Here is a 24,668-nt window from a genome sequence, read left to right on the forward strand (position 1 = left end):
AATAGAAACTAAAAGTATATTTTAACTATTATAATCAAGTATTAATTTAATTATTTTGTTTCTTTTTAGGTTTTAGTTTTTGGGTTTTGGATTTTGAGTTTTAAGATTCAAGTTTTGAATTTGTTATTTTGTATTTATTTGAGTTTAATAATTATAATTAATAATTATTTTTAAAATAAAATTATTTACATTTATTTTAAATCCTTTATTTTTTGTTTTACACCAATGACATAGAGTATGAAATTTATGCATTGGAAATGTATAAAATGTTCTTTTTATTACAAAGCATTAATATTTAATATACTATCAGTACATAGATTTTATATATCATCAATTAATAATAAGATGACACATCATAAATGATATAAAATAAAAAAATTAAAGGATTTGAAAAATAAATACAACTATCTTTTTTAAAAATAATTAAATATTAATTATAATTATTTTATTTCTCTTCGGTTTTTGTTTTTGGGTTTTAAATTTTAATAAATTGAGATTAAAGTTTCAATTTAATATTTTTATATTTATTTGTGTTTAATAATTAGAATTGATATTTATTTTAGATCCTTCAAATTTTTATTTTACATCAATAATAATCAATCATTTTATTATTAGCAGGTAATCTCAATTATTTGCCAACTCTAAATTTCTTGTTCGATTTTTTTCATTTTTTTGTCCTATGTTGGTTGATTATTTTATTTGTTGCTTCTCCACGTTCTTAGCAAATAATTGGCGAAGTCTAAAATGACATCATTTGCCTTAAATACTAGATTTGAAAAAAAAAATTATAATTCAACATTAGAGCATTGGGTTTTCTTATCTACGAAAAAAGATGATGTCATATTCAGCCATGAATTGCGTCATCATATTTACCTTGTTCACTAATCATGATTATTTTTATTGCTTAAACATGGCTTACAACACCCTCAAATTGAATTTTACTTTTACCCAATTTGGCATTTGTTTATGTATGTTTTGGAAGAGAAAAAAAAAAGTGTTTTTAGAAAAAATTTAAAAAAATCCAAAAGCAAATGTAACTTTTGAAGTCAAAATAACATATTTTAATAAATTATATTTTATATAATATTTATATTAAGTATGTAATTAAATTTATTTCAAATATATATTTAAATTTATAAATATTATATTTTAATAATATTCAAAATTTAGATTATATATTTAAATTAAATTTTAAAATAATTAATATCAATTACTTACAAATATTTAAAATTTATATTTCATATATTAAAATATTAACAATGAGTTACAATAAATTATTTTTTATATTCTTATTAAAATATCTTAATATTAACGAATTTGAACATTATTTAAATACATATTTTTACTTCACAAAGATCATGTCTAAAATAGATATTTTATTTCTCAAAAATATTTTTGACAACAATACTAAACACTTAAATTTTAAACCAAGCTTTTCAAAAGCATTTTTTCACAACACTTTCCAAAAGCAATGAGAAATTGGCTCTAAGTAATTTTTTTTCTTTTAAACCATTAACATTATATAGAAAAAATTAGTTGAAAATATCAATTTGAAAAAAAAATAGAAAATAACCTAATTATTCAATTAATTAGGAAAATAATCCGTTTTTGTTGAAGTGAGCAAAATGTAGAAATCGCTTTCTATTGACATTACAATCCTATAGGAAGTGAGGACAACACACACACACTCTCTCTCTCAATACTCTCTCATTCTTATGGCTCTCTGCTCTCGCTCGGTGAACCTTCTGTTGATCTGTAACACCCCTTACCCATGTCCGACACTGGAACAAAGTACGAGGCATTACCGGACTTAAACATACACATTCATGCAAAAATCGGGCCATAAAATCTCTTTTAATTGAAAACCTTTCAAACACATGCATGTCGTCCCTTATTTGGGTCTACAAAGCCCAAAACATTCATCAGAATTGATTCGGGACTAAACTGAGAACTTTGAAAAGTTTCAGGAAAACTTAGAAAATTTTCCCATGAAATAGGGTCACACGCCCGTGTGGACATAAGGACACGCTCATGTCCTCAGGCCATGTAACTCTCTGTTTATGATGTCAGCATGCACATCGAACCACACGGCCGGACCACGCGCTCGTGTCTCCAGGCCGTGTCCCTCACACGATTGAGACACACGGCCGTGTCTCAGCCCGTGTGGCCAACACTTAGGCTATTTTCCAAGCCTTCATGTTACCCATAATCTCTTACAGCCTTATGCACATCAAAATCGCAAATCATGACATCATTTTAGTGATTAAACACTCTTTATTAAGACATATTCTTAACATTAACATGTCCTTTTACAAGTAATGCATCTACTCATGCAATACCAATTCTAGATTCCTAATTTCACATTCATAAGACTTGTCATTTTGATGACCACTTTTGCCATTATACTATGGTTACCAGCTTATCCATCAAGCATTCATGTTCAATCATTATCACGTTGTGTTTATAACATGCAATTCCTACATGGCTATAACCACCCCAATTGGTTATAGAGCATACATCCAACACACATGTCATATTACTAACCATGCATGGCAAACAAACGTAATCACATTATAAACATTAGACATGGCATGAATAGCTAGGATTACAAGCCATAATCAATATGAGTCACATCTCATGGCCATATACATATAACTCAATATAAGCCAACACATTTGACCAAAGCAAAATAATACATGTCAATCAACTAGATCCTTATACATGTCACTCATTTGAAATTTCTAATATATATACTTCATTATTCCAAAGGTAGCGACTTGATAGTGTGATGCTGTCTCCGACGATCTCCAACTCCGAGCTAATCTGAAAATAATAAGCAATTTAACAACTTGCTTCTCATGGTAATACGACCCTATTTGCATTTTTACTCATGTTCCTGTCAAGTTGTTTGCTTGAGTCATAGTCACTAAATTATTTATATCTGGAGATACGGAAATCCAAATTAAGTTCCAATAATTTTCCCTGAAACTAGACTCATATTTATTCTTATCATAAAATTTTTAGAATTTTTGGTTCAGCCAATTAGTACATTTTAATCCTTAAAGTTACCTCTTTTTTGCTGTCTGACAGTTCTGACCCCTCTTCACTAAAAATTAATTATCTCATAATACGAGACTCAGATGATGTTTTCGTCTATTTATCTTGAAAATAGACTCATTAATAATTCTAAGAATATAAATTATAACCCATAAATATTTTTTAAAAATTTTCAATGATTTTCTCAAATCAGATCAGGGGATTTCGAAGTCATTTTGACTCTATCTCACAACAATTTAAATAATTCACAATATGAAACTCTTTTGCTTACACCGTTCTTCTATGTGAAACTAGACTCATTAGGCTTTAATTTCATATTTTATTCAGCCTCTAACTCAATTTTCAAAATTTTTGGTGGATTTTCAAATTTAGACTATGGCTGCTGTCCAAAATTGTTTTAGTGTAAATTAACGATACTAAGTTTATCACACCATATTAATTCATTTTCACCACATTGGTAAGGTTACATATTCATACATCATAAGTATATACCTATAATCACAAGGTCATCATAAAATCATTCTCATAAGTATGAATTACCTATTTACATCTTCACTAAATGTGCATCATAAACTGAAATCATTTCTCATGAGCTTGGCATACATACCTATGTTACTCAACATGCTCATATTCATTCCTTACTAATCATATAACATGAATTGAATTCATATCTCATCAATTTCATGTAAGTACCTGTGTCATTCACAATATGGTCATAACCTTTCTCATTTAGCTTAAACCGTAACTCTCACCATTGAACCATTCGGAAAGCTATCGGATATTCACTAAGCCCCAAACATAGGGTATAATACCGATGCCATGTCCCAGACATGGTCTTACACTGGCTTGTCCATCAAATCGATGCCATGTCCCAGACATGGTCTTACACTAGCTTTCACATTTTCATGCCGATGCCATGTCCTAGACATGGTCTTACACTGACACATCTCGTAGCCGATGCATGTCCCAAACATGTCTTACACTAGCTCTCGTTTCAATGCTGATGCCATGTCCTAGACATGGTCTTACACTGGCACACAAATAACCCAAATGTCATGGCATGAAAATCCAAATTGTTTCTTAAGGTTCAAACGGGAATTCTACTATCTCAATATTCATCAAACATAATCATTTCCACAACCAATCAATTCATGCTATATCAATTTAAACACATATAATAACAATGTAGTCGTATTATTTACATATAACTTACTGGTTTCAATGGAATATCATATTCCATCAAATCTCCAAGCATTCAATCAACACATAAATGTTATTTACATTTGACATCACTTTCTCATATACAATATCATCCACCTAAACTTTAATACAATTATGGCAAGATAGATTTTCAAGTATAATAACAATGGCATAAATATCATGCTTATTTAATCACATAGACTTACCTCAAATGCAATTTTGGCTAATTATTCTCTTTTTTGTCTTTAACCATGCACTTTCTCGATTTAAGCCCAAATCTCGATTTCCTTGATTTAACATGATGAAATTCACTCATCTAATCACTAAATAAATTTGGACAATCAAAATTCACATTTTTGACAAAATGACCATTTTAGCCCTAGACTTTCACAAAATAACCATTTTACCTTTAGACCCAGAAATCGATTTTTATCAACTTTCCTTATTAGCCAAGCCTAACTGACCAATTATTACTCTTATGACAACCCCAAATTTCCACTATTTCACACAATTACAACCTATTTTATAACTTTTACAAAATGACCCTTTTAGGTGTTTTCCATGAAAATCCTTTCACAAAAGTTGTTTATTACACAACCAAGACTCATTTTCTTCCATAAGAATTCAGCAAACAACATAAATCCTTTCATGCAAATCCCTAGACTATCAACCATTTCTGTAACGCCCCCACTCCCGAAACCGTCGCCGGAGTTAAGCTTGAGGGGTTACCGAACATAATTTATCAAATTAAGAACTTCAAATCATTTGTTTCTACATTCACAGCTTTCTAACTACCCACGTCACAGTTACAAGAAAAATCATATCTCGAGTTACGAAACTCGAAATCAAGATCCGTAAATTTTCCCTAAATCTAGACTCATATATCTATTTACTAATTTTTTTCTAGAATTTTTGGTTGGGCCAATTAGTACAGTTTATTAGTTAAAGTCTCCCCTGTTTCAAGGTTTGACTGCTTTGACATCTGTGTATTACGAATAAGATATCTCTCTATACAGAATTTCAATGACTACGAGGTTTGTTTTTATTAAAACTAGACTCAATAAGGTATCTGTACATATAAAGAAAAACTTCTAATTATTTTTTTAAAATTTATTATGAATTTTTAAAGTCAGAACAGGGGATCCAGAAATCACTCTGGCCCTGTTTCACAAAAGTTTAAATATCTCATAAAATATAATTTATATGCATGTTTTGTTCAATCCACATGAAAATAGACTCATTAAGCTTAAATTTCATAACTTACTCATTATTTAGTTCCATTTATACTATTTTTAGTGATTTTTCAAATTCATGTCATTGCTGCAGCAATATTCTGTTTTAAGGCAAGTTTCATCTTTCCATGAATTTTTATGAACTAGATAACCTATTAAACTTCCATAATATCAAACATGATCTAAATTAGCCATCACCATGACTTATCAATATCAAACATTTTCTCAACCAAACATGGCCATATCATAAAATTATTTACACAAAATAAGTATATTGCTATACATGCCATACTTAAGTTTTACAAGCCATTTACCCAGATGAAAGTCCTTTGGATAGTGTGATCGAACCTTCGACCTGTCCCGATTCCCGAGCTAGCTTGTTCAAAACTATAGTAAATAAAGAGGAGGGAGTAAGCATAAATGCTTAGTAAGTTCATATGTAAATAACAAGTAACATAACAATACAAATATACCAAACAACTTTAGCATGGTATCACCAAAACATATGTCATATTTCTAAACATCATTCATCATCTTACCACCTTATCATTGTTGTATCTATTTTCAACCCGAGGGTTAAGAACATATCTGTCCAAAGTGTCCATTTCACAACACTTACCAAAACGTCACTTGCATCTTAAGTGTTCTTCCATTTCACTAGAAATTTCACCCGTTGAACACATCGGAATACAACTCGGATACACGGATAATTTGCACATAAGTGCCTCATATGTAATCAAGAAATCATGTAACCCGCCCCTAAGTGAACTCGAACTCAACTCAACGAGCTCAAGCGTTCGCATCCATAAGTGAACTCGGACTCAACTCAACGAGTTCGGATGCCTAGTTACATCTCACGAACTCGGACTCAACTCAACGAGTTCGGACATTCGCATCCATAGGTGAACTCGGACTCAACTCAACGAGTTCGGATGCTCAACCATCCTAGTGACATGTCACTTGTATCCTAATCTATTCCTAAGGTTCAAACGGGCTTTTTCCCTCGATCTCACATTTGTCGCCTTCCATGGAATATCGTAATCGATACACGGTAGCAATTCATATTTATCAAGTAGTAAACATGATTTGCATATTACTCAACATTAAACACAAAGCATAATATTTCACGATTAAAAATCAGCGTATCATATAATTAACATCAATAACTTAAAATAACAATTATGCTACATTATTTACACATGAACTTACCTTGGTACCAAAATATAAAGATTTTGCAATTTAGTCCACAATCTTTTCTTTTCCTCGATCGCGACTTGAATCTCGTTTCTCTTGATCTATGATGCCAAATTAATCTATTTAATACATACATTCATCAAAACAGCATTTAATACGAACTTTGGAAAAATTACACTTTTGCCCCTAAACTTTTGCATAATTACACTTTTGCCCCTAGGCTCGGGAATTAAACTTTATTCCTTATTCTTATGTTTTATAACATGCTGATCACTTTTCCTTCTATGGCAACATCAAATTCTCTCTCTAACATATACTTGTGACTATTAGGTATTTTTGCCGATTAAGCCCTTTTACTCGTTTTCACTCAAAACCGAGTAGCACAAGTTGTCTAACATAATTTAAAACCTCATATTCTATCATAAAACATCAAAATACACAAATTTCACCTATGGGTATTTTTCCAAATATAAACCCTAGGTTGAATTATTGCTAACATAAGCTTAATCGAGCTACCGATTCCAAAACGTAAAGAACATTAAAACGGGCTTGGAATCACTTACTATGGAGCTTGGAAGCTTGAAACAAACCCTAGCTATGGAGAACCCTTGAAATTTCGGCCTAATGAAGAAGATGGACAAAATTGGCTTTTAATTTTGTTTTTAATTCATTTTAATAACTAAATGACCAAAATACCCTTACTACTAAACTTTCCAAAAATTCCTTCCATGTCCTAATTTTGTCCATGAACTTAAAATTGGTCAAATTGCTATTTAAGACCTCCTCATTAATATTCCAAAACAATTTCATACTAAAACTTCTAGAATGCAAGTTTTGCAACTTATTCGATTTAGTCCCTACTTTCAATTTAAGCACTTTAGGCATAGAATTTCATCACGAAATTTTCACACAATCATGCAATCATATCATAATCATCAAAATAATTATAAAATAATTATTTCTATCTCGGATTTGTGGTCACGAAACCACTATTCTGATTAAGCCCTAATTCAGGATATTACAATTTCACAAAATAGTCCCCCCATTAGCTAGTTCATGCTACAAGGGTTCTAAAAGTACAAAAATTATCAAAAATAGGCATATAAATCACTTACTTGTAAGGGATATAAGTTGTTGAAAATTTTGAGCTTTCAAAACCCCCTCTTTGCTGGTATTTTCGGTGGGGAAGAAGGAAGATGAAAAGATGACAACAATTTTTTTTTTGTTTTATTTTGTTACCAAATAAGTCACCTAATGCTCACCAACTTTGACTTTTCAACCTTTTTTTTTGTCTACTTGATCAGCCACTAACATATTTATGGTCTATTTACTCAATAAAGACCCTAATTTAATGTTCTATAGCTATTTGACACCTTTACCTAGCAAAACAAAACTTTTTCCCTTTACACGATTTAGTCCTTTTTCACAATTAAGCATGAAATCGCTAAAATTATTTCACCAAAACTTTCATGCACTCATATAATCATGCTATAATACATAAAATATCATTAAAAATAATTTCTCTGGCCCCGAAATAGTGGTTTCGAAACTACTATTCTGACTAGGCCCAAAATCGGGCTGTTACATGATCTTTGCCACATTTCTCCCCCTCACTCATCATAATCAACAACACTTGAGTAATTCCCTATTAGAATTAGAGAGTATAATTGATATGTTTTAATTACATTCAATTCGTGAGATTCATTAATTATAATAATTATTCAAATATACAATTAAAATTTAATTATTAAGTGATTTTTAAAATACACATCAATAATCTTTTGCATTAATTTTAACTTGAATAAAAGAAACACTAGAAGTCTAAATAGTAAAAGGAAGAAAGAGGTTGAGGAAAAGAAAAATATAGCGGTGTAACTGGCATCAACAACTATAGGCATTTTCTTTTTAGTCCATTGAATCAAATCCCGAGTGGTAACTGGTAATGGATGGGGAATTGAGACCTACCAACAAAACTCCAGTTGTTCAATGCGCATGCAAAACTCTCAACTGCCCACTAACACCCAAATAGTCAACTATGCCTCTTTAATTATCCCTCTTAAATCATAATTATAAACTCCACAAGTAAATGTGCTCACTACTCTTAACTTTTGGTTTATTCATAAGTGTTTATCTTCTACAAAAATAATTTAGATTCGAATTTTCATTATATCAAATAAAATTATGTTTATGGATCAAGTCAAGTAAGATTTTAATTGAGTTTATACATAATATTAATACTATATATAATTATTCAAGTTTAGTTCGGTTTAATCAAGTTTTGTTTAATTTCATCTATATTTATAAATAGTTAATCTAAATATATTTAAGCTCAAATAATTTTTAAATAACTTTTTATTTAATATTTAGTTAATTATATGTATGATTGACTATAATTTTTTTTTTGCTTTTATTAAGTTTTCAAAAGATAACAAACATAACATATTTGTTAATAATTACATTATACTATATTATATATAATATAAATTAAATATTATATAAAAGGAACAAAACATATTTATAATTTTCAAAATTGATTAGATTGGTTGGATTTGAGCTTCAAAATTAAAGCTCGTTCTCGATGTATTTTTTAAACTTTTTTTCAAAATCTATTTTTGGATTTATTATTTTATTTAAGCTATCTCAAATTTAAAGTGAATCCATAGGATCGAACAAATAACCTTACCCTTAAACAGATGTACTCTTTAATTATATTCTTATTTTTGCCTTTTTTACTTTTAACAAACCAATTTATCTATTAGTACTCTATTAACGGCAAAAATAATTGATCCATCAATCCGTCATCCATAGTACATATGGACAGGGTGGATCTAAGGAAGGCTGGCAGACTGCCGCCCCTTAAAATGAGTTTTTATTTATTTATTTATTTAGATCATCTATAAATTATAAAATTTTAATTTAGTAATAGTAAAATTGTACTTTAACTTTTTCAAAATGATAAAATTTGATTTAATTTTCTAAAATTATAAAGATAAAAAATATTAAAATAACAAAATTACGCTTTTACTATCATAGAAATATATAATTTAATTTCGATCCTCCAAAAAAAATTTTAACTTCGCCCTATCTCTAAATTGTATTTCTGAATCCACCAATATATATTTACCACTTCAGCTAGCATCATTTGCCACTGTTTTTGGACTATGATTTTGATTCCATGCAAATCATTCGTTTCACATTGGTTTTATATTAGACTTTTAGTAAGTGCAAAGAATGATCCGCAAAATGAAAGTGCGCAATTTATTTAATAATAATGATAATTGATAATACTTATAAATTTTCAATGAATAGCATAATGAAATATTTTAATGTAATTCTTTAAAATATATAATAACATAAAATAAAGGAATAAATGGCACTGTAAAATGAATATTGTATTGCATATCATAGAATAATTCTTATATTTAACCAACAACTTCTTGAGTGAGATATGAGACTGTAGTGGTGTTTTTAGTTATGTAAAAATTAAATTAATCGATTAAATTGATCTAGTTTGGTTAATCAGTTGGTAGTTAAATTTAGTTCAGTCGGAGGTCGATTAATAAGTTTTAAAATTTTGGTTATCGATTAATTAGGTTCAAAATCGAGTAATTAATCGAATTAAACAATTAACTGAAATAAATAATATATATTATATATAATTGTTACCTTTCAAGATTTATGTAGTGTTTCTAATTTCTTATTTGCTATTTTCACATCCATTTAAAATTTTTTAAACTATGAAAAAAGAAGAAAGTAAACATTAGCAATGTATTTTTTATATGTTTTATACTTATTTTAATCAAAAGGCAAATAAAAAATATAAATTTTAGTTAATTCGGTTAACCGATCGAATTAACAGATATATTTTAGTTCGGTTAATATATTTGAAAAAAACTTCAATTTGGTTAACGGTTAAAGTTTTTTACATTTTGAATAATTCGATTATTGTAATTCAATTTGGGTATTAACATCATCGACCGTTTGGACACCATATGAGAATGAGTTTGAACCATTAAATTATTAAAAAAAAAAGAAAAGAAAGAAAAAAACAACTTATATTTGATAATTATTGTATGTTTCTTTGTATTAACTATTATACTTTATAATTATTATTGTTATTATATTAATTAAATTTAAAGGTGTCTCTGAGTACTCGTCTACAAAATCCAACTTTCTCTGAAGTCAATGATTCCCGTATCATTGAGGCTCTCTTTTCTACCCCTTTTACATATGCGGCAAGCAAAGACCTATTTGTGATTGATTTTCTATCCTCTTGGCTTAGAAAATGCTCAAAAAGTGCTGATTATCAAGGATAAAGTTTTTATTTCTTTTCAATATCATATGCAGTATAAATGTTTATTATTTTATTGTTTTAAAAATGTTTTTATTTATATAATTAATTATTATTAAAATACTAAAAATATATCCTATTCAAACAATAAAAGAAATTAAAATTAAAATTAAAATTAAAATTTAAGTAATTGCTCATTATTAAAAATATTTAAGATATGGACATATTCCATATTTATACATAAAATCAATGTAAATTAATTAATGATATTAATGTTATTTTCAATTATAAAATAAGTTATTCATATTTGTATTTTGTGGAGTAACACCTCTTTGTATATTATATTTCTGTGTATGTTTCGTTTTTGTATTTCTTTTATTTGAGAATAGAATTAATCTTTGTTTGAAAAAGAAAAATTTAAAACAATAAGATATTGCTTAGTGATTAAATTGAATAGTTTAAATAATAATGAACGAGTAGTTGAAGATGGAATAGTTCAACACTTATTATGAACTTGAATAAAGGTAAACATATTACTCTATTCTCAAACTTTATGTAAATATCTTAAACATTAAATTAAAAAAAGTAATTTAAGAATTGAGATTAGAGTTTGAATTAATTTGTATATGTACACAATTAACAAATAAAATTAATTATGATTTTAATGTTTTAAAATTATTGAATTAATTACTAATTTTTAAATTTAATATCATAACATTAATTTCAATTTTAGTTTAAAAATTAAAATTATTTTTTACATTTTAAATTTTGTTTCCTAATTTTTTTTCAAAATCAACTTATCAAATTGGGTTGATGTTATCATAATATATTTTGCAATTTTATAGTAGCTTAAGTGAAATAACTATTGAGATTAAACTATTTAGTTGTGTTGAGAAATATGGAAAGTATAAAGGAATGCCTGAGGGAGTGCCTACTTCTTGAATAACTACAACAACTTATGTAGTTTTCATATTTTTGTTGTTTGCAATTTATTGAACATGAATTATGGGCTATGCTAATTATTCAGATTATATCTAGCCCATCAATGAAGATCATATCATTTTCGAAAACATATTTAGAAGATTGGATCAGATCGGATCACTCTTATTTAATCCTTGGATTATGGATATTGGATTGGATTGGAACATTGCATTCTTAACTGCAAAGAATCCATGTTTATCTGGTTTATTATTACTCTATTGTGTTCAACTTATCTAAGTGTGTTTTATAGGGACTGTGATAGATCTTCTTTATATAAGCAAGTCTTGAAATATCTATATAATAGAGAGACTTGTATAGGTGAATGTACTGAGAGATTTAACGATGAGTGTGACATCCCAAAATTTGACCATAGTCGGGAAGTGGTTTCGGGACCGCTAAACCGAGTCACCGACATGTTCGAACGTAATATTTATTGTCTAGAATATGTGAAAAATGCATGTGTGAATTTTGAATTCTTTGATTTAGTTAATTTGATTGTGAATTGAAAGAAAAAGGACTCATGTGAAAGGATTTAAATATATGTGGCTAATTTTAAGAGATTAATAAAAGGATGAAGTAAAATAAATGGACTTGCATGTCAAATAGCCCATTCCTAAGGCTAGTGGCCGCCATGTCAAGAGTGATGGGCAAGGGAAAACATGTTTCAAACATGTTTAGTTAATGGATTATGCTTGAAAGAATAAAGAAATGAAATTGAAAAAAAAGGGATATGATGAAAACAAAAGAGAAAAAAAGTGTCCATCCTCTCATCTTTTTCTTGCTTGGCGAATATACTAGGAAGAAAGGGGAAAAAGCTTGAGAAAAATCAGCCATGGGAGCCTACTAGACTAAGGTGTTTTGATACAAGAAGGTATGTTTTATGCCACTCTTGAAAATGCATGCATGATTTGGAGGATTGGTTCAAAATTTTCCTTGAATCTCGAATCGAAACTAGGTTGTTAGGTGAGTTAAATTTCGCCATGAATGTTGTCTTCCTTGGTGAGTGTTTTGATGTTGTTGTGATGAAAGCATGGAGATGAGTGAGTTCGAATGTTTAACAAAAAGGAAATTTTGTGCCATTTAGTTCTTGTTGTTATGTGTGTGTGTGTGAATGAGTATTCGCCATGCTATAGAATTTATGTTGCAAAATGATTAATGCTTAATGAGATGTATAATAGTACTTGTGAATGAGCTTGAGGGTATTTAAACAATTAGACATAAAAGTGTGGTAATGAGGTTGAAAATTGTTGGATGGTTAATTGGGTAAGGAATGAAGCATTCAGCCATATGGGGTATGAATGGGCATAGGTGTTAAATACTTTGTATTGGAAATTTTGATAATAAGTAGCAATAAATTAAGATGAGATTGAGTAAATTTTCAGCTTAGTTGTGCTAAGTATTCGCAATAACCAAAATAATGCATGTGAATGCCGTATGTTTGTGTTTGATGGAGAGGTAAATTGTTTGATTCAGCTCAAGAGCAAAGGGGACTAAATTGGACAAAGGAAAGGAGAAAGCAAACGAGTAGCCGATTTGGAACCGTTCTACCCCAAACAAGGTAAGTCGTTAAGCACATATGTTTGATATTGCTCAAATGATTGGAAAATCTATGCAATTGTGTTTAATGGAATGCTATATATGTATGAATGAAATTGTATGTGTATGGAGTGATGACAATTGTTGAATGTAAAAGAAATAGTGAAATGTGTAGAAAGTTTGCTTCGGCACTAAGTGTGCGGGCAATACGTGTGTATGGTGACGAGATAGGCACTAAGTGTGCGTGCTGGAAATATATGGCACTAAGTGTGTGTGCTGGAAATATATGGCACTATGTGTGCGATTTACTATGGCACTATGTGTGCGATTTACTATGGCACTATGTGTGCGATTTACTATGGCACTATGTGTGCGATTCGCTATGGCACTATGTGTGCGAACATAATAAGCACTATGTGTGCCACATTTGGTTGTGGAAATAAATTGTGCATGAACGAGGTAAGTGATTGAGCTACTAACTAGGTATCGAAATTGGGATTGTACGGTGTATGCATAAAATTATCTAGTACATTGTTGTTCCAACTTGTGGAAACGGATCCAAATCGATTGGGCTGACTTGGCGCTTGATTTGGTTGAAGGACTTGGCATGAGATCGAACCAAAATTTAAGAAATTGTAGTATAGATTGTTATGGTTGGAAACATCGATTTTGTATTATTTGTTTACTCACTTATGATTGTTATTGTTGGATGGTAGAGTAGTGCTTACGACTTCTCGAGTTATGTACTCATTTGGTGTGCTTATTTGTTGTTTATTTAGGTTCTTGATCCATTTTGCGTGCTCGGGACTGTCATCGAAGTCATCACACCGCCTAGCGACTTTTTGGTATCTTCTTCTTAGATGGTTTAAGAAAACATTTCGCATGTATAGGCTATTATGTTTTGTTTGAACTTGGTATGTAAAATTTTGAATAGCCATGCGAAAATGGCTTATAAATGTTTTGAGCATAATGTTATAATCATTTGGTATGTATATGCTCATTGAGAGGCATGGAAGTGTTTGGCAATGACCAGCCATTAGAATGGGTCATCATGCTTATATTTTGGACCATATATGAAAAAGGGGTGGTTGAATCATAGAAACTATGTGTTAGAGAAAGTCTACCCTAGAAAATGATGCTGGCAGCAACAGTGACGTGGATGTGAAAAATAACCAAAAATAGTAGGAATAGAATTAAATAGTGAATAAATTATGTAAATGAACCTTGATGAATCTATTTTCATATGGAGGAAACGAAACGGTTATATGAGTTGTATGTTAAGAGATATTTGGGTTTTAGTGAAACAGGGCCAGAACGGTTTCTGGATTCCCTGTTCCGACTTTGAAAATTCATTATAAATTAACCAGAAATAATTAGGAGTCATACCATATATGTATAAATTCATCCTTGAGTCTAGTTTCTATAGAAATAAACGGCACCAGTATTGAAGTCCTGCACAGGGAGTTATTCGAGTTGTAACGCATGAAGGTCAGTGTAGTCGGCCCCTGTAACATGGGAGAGTTTAACTAATAAACTGTACTAATTGGCTTGACCAAAAATTCTAGAAACAAATATGTAGATGGAAATATGAGTCTAGTTTCAGAAAAAAATTACAAAGCTGATTTTTGAGTTGTAAAACTCAAGTTATGATTTTTGAAGCAACTAGTACACAGATTGGCAGCTTGTCCGAACTTCTCAATAAGTGGTTTGAAGTCTGTGACACCTCGTGTTCGACTCTGCGACGGTCTCGGGTTCGGGTGTTACAATTTTATTGGTATCAGAGCCATGGTTTAGTCGGTTCTAGGATCTACCATGGCACGTATGAGTCTAGCTATACATGCCTTAATGTTAATGTTTAAATGTGTGATGACTTCGACGGTTAAAATGTTTTTTTGTTGTTTTGATTAGTAAATGGATCCCGATGTAGAGAGAACCTTGGTGGATGACGTTGAAAGTGTAGCGGCTGCTCTGCACAAGGGACGCCACTGTTGAACCTCGATCATCTGCGAATAATCAAGGTGAGGGGCTAAACAAGCCTTCTTTACCATGATGAATGAGTGGGTCGCGCAATATGCCCGAACCAATCCGGCTATCCAACAATTCTCGAATTTGAATAATCCACCCCAAGAGCCCGTAATGCCATCGCCATCGACCTCGTGAGGCTGAGTAAGCCACCGTAGATTTGATTAGGAAGCGCGGGCTGAAGAGTTTAGGGTCGTGAGTTATCGATGATGCCGAAAGGGCCGAAGTTCGCTTGACAACACCATTCGGTGTTTGATGAACTGTCATGCACACCGATGAATGTCTAAAGTGTGCTATATCCTTGTTATGGACTCACCTACTATTGGTGGAGGACCTTGATTTCCATAGTTCCAAACGAACGAGTTACTTGGGATTTCTTTCAAACGGAGTTTCGAAAGAAATATATTAGTCAACGGTTCATTGATCAAAAGCGTAAGGAATTCCTGGAACTCAAGCAAGGCCGCATGACAGTATCTGAATACGAACATGAGTTCGTAAGACTCACTCGGTATGCCCGGGAGTGTGGCTGATGAGGTTGCTATGTGCAAGAGGTTTGAAGAAGGATTGAATGAAGATCTAAGACTACTAGTGGGTATTTTGGAGATAAAAGAATTCGTAACACTAGTTGAACGAGCCTGCAAGGCGGAGGAACTTGGAAAGGAGAAGAAGAAGGCTGAATTTGAAGCTAGAGACTATCGCAAAAGATCGACGGGTAAAGCTCCGTTTCTCGGCTGTAAAGAATTCAGGGAGGACACCAATAGATCGAGGACGACTCAAGGGATTTCCATTAGACCATGACCATTGACGGACTCCCGAGCTACTTCGGTAGCTAGTGTGGGCAATAACCGTCAAGAGAAACCCGAATGCCCCCAATGTGGGAGAAGACACATAGGTGAATGTTGAGGTAAGTCTACCAATAAGGCTTGTTACGGATGCGGTTCAAGGACCACCTCATTAGAGATTGCACGAGCTTGATGAGAAGAATAGGATGCAAGGTGCGAGACCTAGTGGAATGACAGCTAGAGGTAGACCACCAAGAATTTCAGGAGGTAGGGGTGGTAGTCGAGAGGGGCTACTGATACCGCTGTTCGATCTGAGACCCGCGCCTCCTGCTAGAGCATATGCCATCCGCACGACGAGAGAAGCATCCTCCCCGACGTTATCACCGGTACTTTCACTCTTTTCGATACTAATGTGATTGCTTTGATTGACCCCGGTTCTACTCATTCTTATATATGCGAAACCTTAGCATCCAAAGAAGACTTTGCCTATTGAGTCTATCGAGTTTGTAATTCGGTGTCAAACCCTTGGGTCATTACGCACTTGTCAACAAAGTGTGTAAGAAAAGTCCCCTAGTGTTTCGGGTTCTTGTTTTCCGCGGACTTGATGCTTTTGCCGCTCGACGAATTCGACGTTATTCTTGGGTTGGATTGGTTGACCATGCACGATGCGGTTGTAAATTGCAAAGGCAAGACTATCGATCCGAGGTGCGCGAATAACGAGATAATTCGGGTTGAGTCTACGGACTTAAAGGGTTGCCACCGTAATATCGCAATGTTGGCCCGAAATATGTAAGAAAAGGGTACGGGCGCACCTTGCGTATGTGCTCGATGACAAGGAGTCGAAAAGAAACCCGAATCTGTGCGCTGGTTTGTGAATACCGGATGTTTTCCTCAAGAATTGCCGGTTTACCACTGCTCGGAAATAGAGTTTAGCATCGAATTGGTACCGGTACCACTCCAATTTCGATAGCTCCGTGATCGTATGGCACCAACGGAATTAAAGGAGTTGAAAGCTCGCTTGCAAGAATTGGTGGATAGAGGTTTTGCTCGCCGAAGTTTTTCGCCTGGGCGCGCCAGTTGTTGTTTGTGAAAAGAAGGATGGAACCATGAGGTCGTAGATCGACTATCGCGCCTTAATAAAGCGACGATAAAGAACAAATATCCGTTATCACAGATCGATGATTTGTTCGATCAACTCAAGGAGCCTCAGTGTTTTCGAAAATAGATCCGAGATCGGGCTATTATCGCCATGAATTCGAGATTCGGACATACCCAAGACCGCCTTCGAATCGAGATATGGTCACTACGAGTTCCTAGTGATGCCGCTTGGGCTTACTAATGCCCTGCGGTATTTATGGATTTGATGAATCAGATCTTCGCACCATATCCGGATCGGTTCAGTAGTTGTCTTCATTGATGACATTTTGGTCTATTCGCAAAATGAGAACGAACACGCTGAACACCGAGATTAGTGTTGCAAATTTTACGGATAAGCGGTTATATGCTAAGTTCAACAAGTGTGAGTTCGTTAAGAGAGGTTAGCTTCTTGGGTCATGTGGTATCTCGCCGGGTATTCGAGTCGACCGAGCAAAATTTCAGCCATACTTAACTGGAAGCCTCCAAGAAATATTACCGAGGTTCGAGCTTTTTGGGACTTGCTTACATTACCGACGGTTTGTAAAAGGATTCTCGATGATAGCCACACCCATGACAAACCGCTTCGTAAAGATGTCAAGTTTGAATGGACGGAAAAGTGTCGAAAAGTTTCACCAATTGAAAACTCATTTGACGAAAGCTCCAGTTCTAGTACAAATTTATCGGCAAAGAGTTTGTCATCTATAGTGATGCCTCCCTACTTGGGTTAGGTTGCGTATTGATGCAAGAAGGTCGAGTTGTGGCCTATGCATCGAGACAATTAAAGCCACATGAGAAAAATTATCCAACCCATGATCTCGAATTGGCGGCCATCGTATTCGCCTTTAAAGATATGGCGACATTACTTATTTGGTGAGAAGTGCCATGTATTCGGATCACAAAAGTCTCAAATATTTGATGACTCAAAGAGACTTAAATCATGACAAAGACGATGGCTCGAGTTGTTAAAAGATTATGAGCTCGTCATTGATTATCACCCGGAAAGGCTAATGTGGTTGCGGATGCCTTAAGCCGAAATCACCGCTTGCTTTACGAGCGATGAATGTACACTTGTCTATCCTACCCGACAATGTGTTAGTAGCCAATTAAAGGCCAAACCATTGTTGGCTCATCAAATTCGGAAGCTCGAAAAGTTGATGAGGAGTTGCTTGCAAAACGGGCCGAGTGTGTTCAACAAGGAATCGAGTTTCAAATTGATGATGACGATTGTTTGAGGTTCAGAAGTCGTCTGTGTGTTCCAAAGAATTTGGAACTTATTTCAATAATTCTGAATGAAGCCCATTGTAGCCGAATGGCAATCCACCCGGGGAGTACGAAGATGTACAACGATTTGAAACGTCGGTTTTGGTGGCATGGTATGAAACGAGACATCTCTGATTTTGTTTCGAGATGTTTAATATGTCAACAAGTGAAAGCGGAACATCAAGTGCCATCGGGATTACTTCAGCCAATCACAATACCCGAGTGGAAATAGAATCGAGTCACAATGGACTTTGTATCCGGACTGCAATTGTCAGCAAGTAAGAAGGATGCGATTTGGGTCGTTGTAGATAGATTGACTAAGTCGGCTCACTTTGTCCCCAGACGCATGATTTTTCAATGGACAAACTAGTCGAATTGTACGCTTTCGATTGTGAGACTACACGGGTGCCTATTTCCATCGTGTTTGGATAGAGATCCGAGATTTACCTCGCGATTTTGGAAGAAGTTTCAAGAAGCTTTGGGTACCAAGTTGCATTTCAAGACCGCCTTTCACCCCAAACCGATGGTCAATCCGAACGGATAATTCAAATACTCGAGGATATGTTGAGATGTTGCATCCTTGAGTTTAGTGGTTCATGGGAACGGTATTTGCCTTTGATTGAATTCGCCACAACAATAGCTTTCAATCGAGTATTAAGATGGCGCCTTTACGAGGCTTTATACGGTCGTAAATGTCGTACCCCATTATTCGGACTGAACTTAGTGAAGGTAAATTCTTGGGTTGATTTGGTTAAGGATGCCGAGCAAAAGTTCAATAATTCGTGAAAGTTTGAAAGTCGCTTGGATCGCCAAAAGTCGTATGCGGATTTGAAAAGAAAAGATATTGAATATCAGGTTGGAGACAAGGTCTTTCTCAAAGTTTCACCTTGGAAGAAGGTGCTTAGATTTGGTTGTAAGGGCAAATTGAGTCCGAGGTTCATCGGGCCATATGAAGTATCCGAACGAGTTGGGCCAGTCGCATATCGATTAATTTTGCCCCCTGAGCTCGAAAAGATTCACAATGTTTTTCATGTCTCGATGCTTCGACGATATAGGTCTGATCCATCGCACGTAATTGCTCCGTCTGAGATTGAGATTCAGCCTAATTTGAGCTATGAAGAGGAACCGGTTCGCATTATGAGGCGTGAAGTAAAAGAGTTGCGCAATAGGAAAATCCCGTTAGTGAAGGTGTTGTGGCATAAACACGGAATGGAAGAAGCCACTTGGGAACTTGAGGACTCTATGAAAGAGCGATACCCGAACCTATTCACCGGTAAGATTTTCGGGGACGAAAATTTCTTAAGTGGGGGAGAGTTGTGACATCCCAAAATTTGACCATAGTCGGGAAGTGGTTTCGGGACCGCTAAACCGAGTCACCGACATGTTCGAACGTAATATTTATTGTCTAGAATATGTGAAAAATGCATGTGTGAATTTTGAATTCTTTGATTTAGTTAATTTGATTGTGAATTGAAAGAAAAAGGACTCATGTGAAAGGATTTAAATATATGTGGCTAATTTTAAGAGATTAATAAAAGGTTGAAGTAAAATAAATGGACTTGCATGTCAAATAGCCCATTCCTAAGGCTAGTGGCCGGCCATGTCAAGAGTGATGGGCAAGGGAAAACATGTTTCAAACATGTTTAGTTAATGGATTATGCTTGAAAGAATAAAGAAATGAAATTGAAAAAAAAAGGGATATGATGAAAACAAAAGAGAAAAAAAAAGTGTCCATCCTCTCATCTTTTTCTTGCTTGGCCGAATATACTAGGAAGAAAGGGGGAAAAAGCTTGAGAAAAATCAGCCATGGGAGCCTACTAGACTAAGGTGTTTTGATACAAGAAGGTATGTTTTATGCCACTCTTGAAAATGCATGCATGATTTGGAGGATTGGTTCAAAATTTTCCTTGAATCTCGAATCGAAACTAGGTTGTTAGGTGAGTTAAATTTCGGCCATGAATGTTGTCTTCCTTGGTGAGTGTTTTGATGTTGTTGTGATGAAAGCATGGAGATGAGTGAGTTCGAATGTTTAACAAAAGGAAATTTTGTGCCATTGAGTTCTTGTTGTTATGTGTGTGTGTGTGAATGAGTATTCGCCATGCTATAGAATTTATGTTGCAAAATGATTAATGCTTAATGAGATGTATAATAGTACTTGTGAATGAGCTTGAGGGTATTTAAACAATTAGACATAAAAAGTGTGGTAATGAGGTTGAAAATTGTTGGATGGTTAATTGGGTAAGGAATGAAGCATTCGCCATATGGGGTATGAATGGGCATAGGTGTTAAATACTTTGTATTGGAAATTTTGATAATAAGTAGCAATAAATTAAGATGAGATTGAGTAAATTTTCAGCTTAGTTGTGCTAAGTATTCGCAATAACCAAAATAATGCATGTGAATGCCGTATGTTTGTGTTTGATGGAGAGGTAAATTGTTTGATTCAGCTCAAGAGCAAAGGGGACTAAATTGGACAAAGGAAAGGAGAAAGCAAACGAGTAGCCGATTTGGAACCGTTCTACCCCAAACAAGGTAAGTCGTTAAGCACATATGTTTGATATTGCTCAAATGATTGGAAAATCTATGCAATTGTGTTTAATGGAATGCTATATATGTATGAATGAAATTGTATGTGTATGGAGTGATGACAATTGTTGAATGTAAAAGAAATAGTGAAATGTGTAGAAAGTTTGCTTCGGCACTAAGTGTGCGGGCAATACGTGTGTATGGTGACGAGATTGGCACTAAGTGTGCGTGCTGGAAATATATGGCACTAAGTGTGCGTGCTGGAAATATATGGCACTCTGTGTGCGATTTACCATGGCACTATGTGTGCGATTTACTATGGCACTATGTGTGCGATTTACTATGGAACTATGTGTGCGATTCGCTATGGCACTATGTGTGCGAACATAATAAGCACTATGTGTGCCACATTCGGTTGTGGAAATAAATTGTGCATGAACGAGGTAAGTGATTGAGCTACTAACTAGGTATCGAAATTGGGATTGTACGGTGTATGCATAAAATTATCTAGTACATTGTTGTTCCAACTTGGGGAAACAGATCCAAATCGATTGGGCTGACTTGGCGTTTGATTTGGTTGAAGGACTTGGCATGAGATCGAACCAAAAATTTAAGAAATTGTAGTATAGATTGTTATGGTTGGAAACATCGATTTTGTATTATTTGTTTACTCACTTATGATTGTTATTGTTGGATGGTAGAGTAGTGCTTACGACTTCATTGAGTTATGTACTCATTTGGTGTGCTTATTTGTTGTTTATTTAGGTTCTTGATCCATTTTATGCTTTCTCGGACTGTCATCGAAGTCATCACACCGCCTAGCGACTTTTTGGTATCTTCTTCTTAGATGGTTTAAGAAAACATTTCGCATGTATAGGCTATTATGTTTTGTTTGAACTTGGTATGTAAAATTTTGAATAGCCATGCGAAAATGGCTTATAAATGTTTTGAGCATAATGTTATAATCATTTGGTATGTATATGCTCATTGAGAGGCATGGAAGTGTTTGGCAATGACCAGCCATTAGAATGGGTCATCATGCTTATATTTTGGACCATATATGAAAAAGGGGTGGTTGAATCATAGAAACTATGTGTTAGAGAAAGTCTACCCTAGTAAATGATGCTGGTAGCAACAGCGACGTGGATGTGAAAAATCACTAAAAATAGTAGGAATAGAATTAAATAGTGAATAAATTATGTAAATGAACCTTGATGAACCTATTTTCATATGGAGGAAACGAAACGGTTATATGAGTTGTATGTTAAGAGATATTTGGGTTTTAGTGAAACAGGGCCAGAACGGTTTCTGGATTCCCTGTTCCGACTTTGAAAATTCATTATAAATTAACCAGAAATAATTAGGAGTCATACCATATATGTATAAATTCATCCTTGAGTCTAGTTTCTATAGAAACAAACGGTACCAGTATTGAAGTCCTGCACAGGGAGTTATTCGAGTTGTAACGCATGAAGGTCAGTGTAGTCGGCCCCTGTAACATGGGAGAGTTTAACTAATAAACTGTACTAATTGGCTTGACCAAAATTCTAGAAAAAATATGTAGATGGAAATATGAGTCTAGTTTCAGAAAAAAATTACAAAGCTGATTTTCGAGTTGTAAAACTCAAGTTATGATTTTTGAAGCGACTAGTACACAGATTGGCAGCTTGTCTGGAACTTCTCAATAAGTGGTTTGAAGTCTGTTGACACCTCGTGTTCGACTCCGGCGACGGTCTCGGGTTCGGGGTGTTACAATGAGAGTCTCAAGGCTCAATTTCATACCCATAGATGTGATGGGCTCACACTACCTCAAGGCCCAACTACAATGTTAAAGACCAAGAAAATCAAACCAAGATTCAATCAAAGACAAGACTCGAGGACGAATCTTTTCGAGGAAAAGGAGGAATGATACATGCACGGATGGGGCGAAATTTATTAAATTGCATTCATTAAAGCTGCCAATTTTCAAGTTTGGGAAATCATCAGACTTGTGATGACTTTTTGGATGGGATCCAGACATTTTTGGGTTGAGATGTCTCATGGTGTTTGAAGATTTATCTCTTAGCTTCGAAACAAACTTTAAATCACTTGATTTTAAGTTTGGGAACTCAAATTATGATCGTTTTAGTGAAGATTATGCTAGTAGAATTTCTGGACGGGATTATGACGGGAATTACAAGTTTTAGACTTTTAATTCGAGCTTAAATCATATTGGGTTTGAATTTTAGGCTTAATTTTTATTATATAGGAGCCCAATATTGTATTTATCATCTATTATTATTTTATTATTCTTAATTTTTTATAATTATTAAATATTTTAAGTTATTTAGAAGTTTTATGCCAACATGAAAGTTTAGTTTAAAACGACTTCTTGTTTAGGTTAAGTAGAGTTCTAGTATACTTAAGAGTTTTATTTAGATTTATTTAGCTAACCAATATAGAGGCCTTTGCACTGTATACAATTCAAACAATTTGTAACACCCCTAACCCTTATTTGTTGCCGGAACAAGGTTACGGAGCATAACCAGACTAACAAAATAGTAAACCAATCAATCATACATCAATACAAACATAATCTAATTACATTCAAATACATTCATAATGTCCCTTAATCAAGCCTTCGAGGCCCTAAAAATACTTTGAAAACAGTTCGGGACTAAATCGGAAAGATTTGGGAAATTTTAGGAAAAAGTTGAAAAATTTAAACTGAAGGGGTCACATGGCTTAGACACACACCCGTGTCTCAGGACGTGTGGACATTCGATGTAGGGATACACAGCCATGTCACAGCCCGTGTTCATGCCCATATAACTCACTGACTTGAGTCACACGGCCAAGCCACACGTGTAACACCCCTAATCCGTATCCGTCGCCGTAATAGGGTTACGAGGTATTACCAATCAATATACAACATATAGCATTCATTCTCATACATCATTCAATACAAACATTTTGTCCTTATAAGGGCCTACGAGGCCTTAATCATGCTTTAGAAGTGGTTTGGGTCGAAACCGATAACATACGATAATTTTGGAAACTTAGAAATTTTTCAATCATATAAGGGTCACACACCAGTGTGAACAGGCCGTGTGCCTCACATGGCTAATATACACGCCTGTGTCTTAGGCCGTGTGAAAACAGGGAATATGTAACACCCCAAACCCGGCCTAGACATTATGGCCGAATTTGGCGATGTCACATGAAAGTGCTTTCGAAAACTAAGTCGTTGATAAACCATTTCCCTGTTCATATAATTTTTGTTATCTTATATTATCTCTAAATCAAGTTATTTGTTTCCAAAACATTATCCATTTATTTACAAGTCGTTATAATTTGCGGAAGCTTTTAAAACAGTTTGCGTAATGGTGAGTGTTTTGAAAGAAAACATTTGTAACTTTTGAAAACCCATGTTTCCCTACCACTAGTGATTATAAATCATAAGCAACGATA

The 24,668-nt window shown here is 33.8% G+C and overlaps 1 long non-coding RNA gene across 1 annotated transcript; it reads right to left on the reverse strand.

Moving 5' to 3' along the window:
• Positions 1-3,667: 3,667 nt before the first annotated feature.
• Positions 3,668-7,923, reverse strand: LOC128294184 (uncharacterized). Its single transcript, XR_008284473.1, has 4 exons — positions 7,799-7,923; positions 6,699-6,784; positions 5,804-5,876; positions 3,668-4,087 (listed from the first exon to the last, which is right to left on the reverse strand). It is a non-coding gene; the product is annotated as an uncharacterized LOC128294184 (long non-coding RNA).
• Between the last annotated feature and the right edge of the window lie 16,745 nt (positions 7,924-24,668).

Source organism: Gossypium arboreum, chromosome 6, assembly GCF_025698485.1.
Source record: "Gossypium arboreum isolate Shixiya-1 chromosome 6, ASM2569848v2, whole genome shotgun sequence".
Classification (NCBI taxonomy): domain Eukaryota; kingdom Viridiplantae; phylum Streptophyta; class Magnoliopsida; order Malvales; family Malvaceae; genus Gossypium; species Gossypium arboreum.